We start from the raw sequence: 6,392 nt of genomic DNA on the forward strand, positions 1-6,392 counted from the left end.
CATCATTATTTTGAAAATGTCTTATACCACAATTGACTTCTAATTTCCATTTTATTTTGTACATGTTTTGTGGATCGTTTCATATTGTGCCATATTTATTGTTGTTGTATATTATTTAGTCATTGTTTTATCAAATTTTCTCCATCCATTATTAAGAATTTGGTTACATTTCACTTAGAATAATTGTACTTAATTGTTGGATTTATTAGTTGTGATTTATTGTACTTTATGTGTGCACATTATTTCGTGTTTATTCATTTCTTTTTACGAATGTTTTCTTGTAATACCTCAAATGTTCCATCTCATTTTAAAACAAATAAATGTGTTTTGAGCGAATTCAATTTTCCTTATTATTCAAAAATTCTGAAATAAGGCAATATCCAATATTTGGGAATTCGAGAAATCATGCTCAATCGTGTTGGGTATGATTTTTTCGGTGAACTAAATATTTGGATAACCTTTTATAATTTTAGTGTACGAGTTTTTGAAAGTCAAAAGTCAATCGTATTTTTGAAGGTATAAAGGATCGTATTCAATCGTGCTAGGTATGATGCTACATATCTTTGAAATGAGAGAATTTTGACAGTTTACTTGAACTATTCACACATTTTAAAGAATCATGCTTTGAAAGTTCTTTTTTCTTAAAATCTTTGATATAAGGATAGCATCGAATCAATTTGGTACCAATTTTTGGGCGTAATGAGGGTGCTCATCCTTCCTCATGCGTAACCGACTCCCAAACCTATCTGTTTTTGATTTTATGTGAACCAAAATTGTCTTTAATGGAACAAAACATTTTAATAGGTGGCCCAATCACACCTAAACCGGCATATTGGTGACGACTCCACATTTTTTGTTTTAAAAAGTCGATTCCCATTTTTCCTAACTCTAAAAAAGGGTTTCGACAAAATCTATAATTCAACTTTTAACCTTTACGCGATTTGATCCTTATATTTTAATAATCTTAATACATGCAATTTACTAATCCAAAATCCAATTCGCTACTAGACTAACTTCGTAAATATTTAATAAAAATATTCACGAGCTCGTTTTACAAGAACGAAGTCCCGAGCTTCATTTTTCCAACATACTTGATTATCGGGTCGTTACAGTTTCACATTTTATTCAATTTAGTCTCTAAACCAAATTTTCCATAACTTTCAAATTTGAGCCTCGATTTTGAAAATGATCTCAATTATATCCTTCTATAACCTTCAATAATATATAATTATTGAAATTTAACATTAATTTTGAAATTTATGTAGTTCAGTCCTTATGTTTAAAAACTAGCAATTAAACTTTACAAACTAGTCCTTTTTCGTTTCAAAAGTTAAAATCTAACAATTTAGTACAAAAAATTCAAGAAATCAATAATGGAAAATTTTGAAAACTTTAACATTTTTGCAAATTGGTACACGGGTGATCTAAATCAAGCTCTCGAGGACCTCAAAAAACATAAAAATTACAATAAATGAGCTTGAAATCACATACCAATTGAAGGATTAAAGTTTGGAAGCTTTGAAACCCTTTTCTCCCTTGTTCATACGGTGAAGAAGATGAAGATGAGAAAAACTGTTTTTATTTTCTTTTTAATTTGCCTTTTAAACTTAGTTTAAAATTAATAAACTTAATTAATTTAGTTTAAACCTTAATTAACTTAATACTAATCATCAGTGTAATAGGCCAATAAAAACAAAAAAATCAAACCAAATCAATAAAAGTCCAAAATTTGCAGTCCATGTTTTACAAATATCTGGGCCCAATTTACAACATGCATAGCCCAAATCAAAACTACCCAAACCCAATTAAAACCCAATTACAAAGCCCAAAACAAATCAACCCTAGCCCACTCTTAACATTTTCAGAGAGCAAAAGAACCCTAGCCACCTCTGCCTTCAGCCGCCACTCTGCCCCATGCGCGCCGCACGTCAGCAGGGCTTTTCCCTCACGCTATCACCGGCCTTCACGTGTATCTGATCCCTCTGACACTTGCAAATAAGAACCCACACGCAAACAGTAGCAGACAACAAGCAAAAGAAAAAAATGGATCTGTGTAACTCGGCTATAAAAGCCGAAATAAATCCCTCTATAATTTTTTACACACACTAGTAATTCAAAAAAGCAAAACAGAAGTTTGAAAAGATTGATTTTGATTTTCTTTACTTGTTTTCTTTTCGTTTTCCAGTTTCTTTTTATTTTTTATTATAAATCTACTTAATAAAAAAAGGGGCGTAAAATAAGAAGAGGATGAAGGGAAAACTTACCTAAAATCCTCCGTGGTTGTGTCGTCCGAGTCCTTCTCACCGTCCCTAAAATCGAACCCAAAAGAGGGAAGAGAGAGACATTTTTCTCTCGATCCGTGGGCTGAGAAGGCTTAGCCTTTAAACATGTAACAGGGCTGAAAAGCCCGTTCTGTGCCGCTCCGACCATCGTCCACGGCGGAGGAGCGGCGGGATGGCAACGACGCCCCAAGGCTAGGTCAAAACCCTAGCAGAGAAAATAGGGAGGGGTTTAAAAGTTTTATTTAAAAAAAAAAGAGTAACATAATGAATTTTTAAGAAAAAAATTGGTTTTTATACAGCAATGAAACGGTGCCGTTTAGCACCAAGGTCACCAGCACCAAAACAGCGCCGTTTAGGGTGACTCTCGTGCGACTCGACTCGTTCCAGGGGGATCCGCGCGTTTTCGCTAAATGGGCTATTTACGCTCGTAGTCCCTCCGCATTTTTTATTCATTTTAATTTAGTCATTTTTTTATTTATTAAATTTAACCCCAGAATTTGCTGCGCTTTTCAAATCAGTCCCTAGCTTGCTGATCCTCTGGGGAAGGGACCCCGTGTCTAGGGATGGTTTTTTTGCCCACTTAGTCCTCTTCCCTTTCGCGCCCTTTCATTTTGGTCCCTCTTTGTTTTTTTATTATAGTTTTGACTTTTAATTTTATTTTTGTCCTAATTTAGTCCTAAATCTGTTTGATTTCAATTTGTTTTCGTAAATTTGTTATTTATTCGTTTTAAACCTTTTTTTCCTCATATATTATATATCCTAAATTGTTTTATTACTATTTATTTTAAGTTTTTCACATATTATGTATTTTAAACTATTATCCATTTTAAATTTATATATATTATTTATTTTAAAGTATTATATATTATTTATTTTGAATTACTTTTTTATATATCTTTTATTTTTAAACTGCTTTGTATATTATTCATTTTAAATTTCTTTTTACATATTATATATCTTAAACTCTTTCATATGTTGTTTAAAAGTATCTTATATATTATTTATTTGAAATTGCTTTGTATATTATTTATTGTAATTTGTTTTACATATTATTTATTTTAAATTGTTTTATATTATTTACTTCGAATTTTTTATAACTTATTTTGTTTCATTTTCTTCGTTTGTTAATATTGGTATTTAAACGGTGTATTACATGAATATTGCCATTATATGCTCTAGAAATTTTTATTTAATATCTTCATATTGTTGACATTCATTAACATAGCATTTAATTCATGTATTATTATTCCATGCTCCATATTGCCTTTTTATTTTATTTCGTTTGAATTACATCGTGTATTAAGATCCAATATGTTTATCAAATATAGATCGTTCTATTTTACTCCAAACAAAATATATGCACATCGATTAAGTATTGTACTGTTATTATTCAAAGAAGGAAAAACTTTAAAACAAGGCAATATTTCGAGTTTTGGAGATTCGAGAAATCACACCTTAACTTATGGGGTTTCAATTTTCTTGTTAAACTTAAATAGCCAAATATCCTTTTAGATTTCAAAATACATGAAGTTTAGATAAAAAAAATTAAAGGCAAACTTGTTCCCGAGGGTTCAAATGTTGCATCCTAACTTACGGGATGTGGCATATTGTATCGCGGGACGAGTAGGCTTTGATGCTCGTTTCAATTTAATTCAAGCATTTTTAAAATGAACGTTAATAAAAAGGGATCGTGTTTCTAATTCTTTTCAAACTTTTAACATTCGACATTAAGACATTAATCAATCGATTAGGTGCCAATTTTGGGCATTACGAGGGTGCTAATCCTTCCTCATACGTACCCAAATCCCGAACTTGTTTTTCTCTGATTTCGTAGACCAAAATCATTGTTTTAATAAATCAAAATATTTTATTAAAATGACCAAATTACTAGGTGATCCGATCACACCTCAAAAAATTGGTGGCGACTCCATTTTCGTTTTTAAATAAGTCGACATCGTTTCTTTTCAAAAAAAATGGTTTCGACAATCGTTAAGCAAATATAAGTGGAAGATGGCATAATCTTCCACTATTCACTAATAGAAATTAGCCCAATTGCTTAATTGGTCCTTCGATTATAAAAATCTATAACGATTAACTATTGGAATTTTTATGATTTAATCCTTATACCTTAATTAACTATCCAATTGACAAAATTAAAAGACAAAACTTTAATTAAACTTTTTACTAACCTTATAAATATTAAATAATAATAATTATGGGCTCAAATATCACAAATGAGTATACAACAAAATATTGCAGATGAAATCTGCCAATGGCCATGGAAGCACAAAATGCTCGCAAATGATAAATGTCAAAGGGTTGTGAATACAAAACAAAACATCGCAGGTGGAATCTATTATGGCTGTGGATACACAACAAAAATAAATGTAGATATACTGTCAATACTTCCTCCGATCATATCATCCCATCCCATGCAATACAATGTAGCACATTTAATACAAATCACATTTGGTAGCATTTAATGTACTAACACATGGAAAATCAGTAACAAAATCATGTTTTTCATGTATTCAGATTAGCAACCATATAGGGCATGACATTCATACGATCTCAAGGATATATATACAATAGTAACATATACTATTCATAATTCATATAAATATATCTGCAAATACATACCACATTAATTCAATCAATAAGGGAACCTAACATATTTCATTTTATCAAGGACTAATTGCATTATTTAATTCATTAAAACTAGTTCAGAACTTATTCATGGACTAATCTAATCAAATCATAAAATTCTGGGTCAAAATCGTAAAATCTAAAAAATAGAGGCAAAATTGTAAAATCTGAAAAATAGTGGAAAAACTATAAAATCTAAAAAACAGTGGCAAAACTATAAAATATGAAAAACAGGGGACACAAGCCCGTGTGACTGGACTGTGTAGAGGGGGTTCCACGGCCGTGTGACAGACTATGACCGTGTCATATTTGCAAAATTAACCTACAGGGAAGACACGACGGTGTGAGAAGAGAAAATCCTAGGATTTCAGGGGGACATGGTCGTGTAAGGTGGTGATGTGGTCTATCCTAGGCTTGATTTTGCCTTGATTTTCTCATAAAAGAACACACACATGACTATGAGATCTCGAACGTCGTTCCTTGTGCTTAGATCTAGTCCGAGGTGCCTAAATTGAGTCCGCTTCTTGGCAAAAATTAAGAATGTTTCTAGTGTTGATTATGAATCTGATTGAAAAACGACTTGAATTAGGAATAGATTTTGATTTGGGAAGAAAAAATATTTTTCAATAATGGATTAAAATTATGATGTAAAGGGAAGAAAAGAAAAGAAAGAGGGATTAAAAAGAAAAAGATGGAAGCAAAATTCTAAGGGGCTTTGTAAAAGGCTAATTGAAATTCTAATTAGGAAAAGAAGATAAAAAGATGGTGGAATTCTAGTTCTATTGGAATTTTGAGGAATGAGCAAATTGTGGATTCTAATTAGGAAGGAATTGAGTCAATTAATACGGGTTTGTAAACCCTAGGGGCGTCACCTGCAATTTTCCCAAGATTTTTCCAAAATTTGAAATTAAAAAAAAAAGGGAAAAGAGGAAGAGGCTTAAACCTTGTTCACTTAAGGGGGCTAACGCCTTACCATTAAACATGTTACTCATTCTTGCTTAATTTTTTACACTTAATTTTAAGTATTTTAATATTTGGAGTGTCTTTGTGAAATTATGAAATAAAAGTGGAAGAAGGGGTTCAAACTTGGGTCAATTAGGAAGGAAATTAGCATGCTAATTTTTATCTCAATTTTTATTCAATTTTTTTTCATAATTTTTATCTCAATTCATATTTGTTTTAGTGTGACTTTTATCCTAGGCTGCTGAAAATAAATGAGAGAACGAAGCTTGCACCTAGGATCTCTAAAATAGGTAAACACTTAACCACCAAGCCTAAGGCTCATTTTTTAATTTTATTTCTTAATTGTATATATTTATTTTGGACTCAACTTACTTATTTTTTTATTTTCTTATACATTTACTCAAAAATTTTATTAACTTATTTAACTTTATATTTTTTAACACATTCCTATTTTAGTTTATATAAAATATTTAATACTCATAGTCAAGTCTTATTATTAAT

General features: G+C 30.8%; 1 long non-coding RNA gene across 1 annotated transcript; it reads right to left on the bottom strand.

Annotated features, from left to right (window-relative positions):
• Positions 1–1,689: 1,689 nt before the first annotated feature.
• On the bottom strand, positions 1,690–2,548 carry LOC107951631 (uncharacterized). The gene is made up of 2 exons (XR_001698521.2): positions 2,265–2,548; positions 1,690–1,973 (listed from the first exon to the last, which is right to left on the bottom strand). It is a non-coding gene; the product is annotated as an uncharacterized lncRNA (long non-coding RNA).
• Positions 2,549–6,392: the final 3,844 nt, after the last annotated feature.

This window comes from Gossypium hirsutum, chromosome A02 (assembly GCF_007990345.1).
Source record: "Gossypium hirsutum isolate 1008001.06 chromosome A02, Gossypium_hirsutum_v2.1, whole genome shotgun sequence".
Classification (NCBI taxonomy): Eukaryota; Viridiplantae; Streptophyta; class Magnoliopsida; order Malvales; family Malvaceae; genus Gossypium; species Gossypium hirsutum.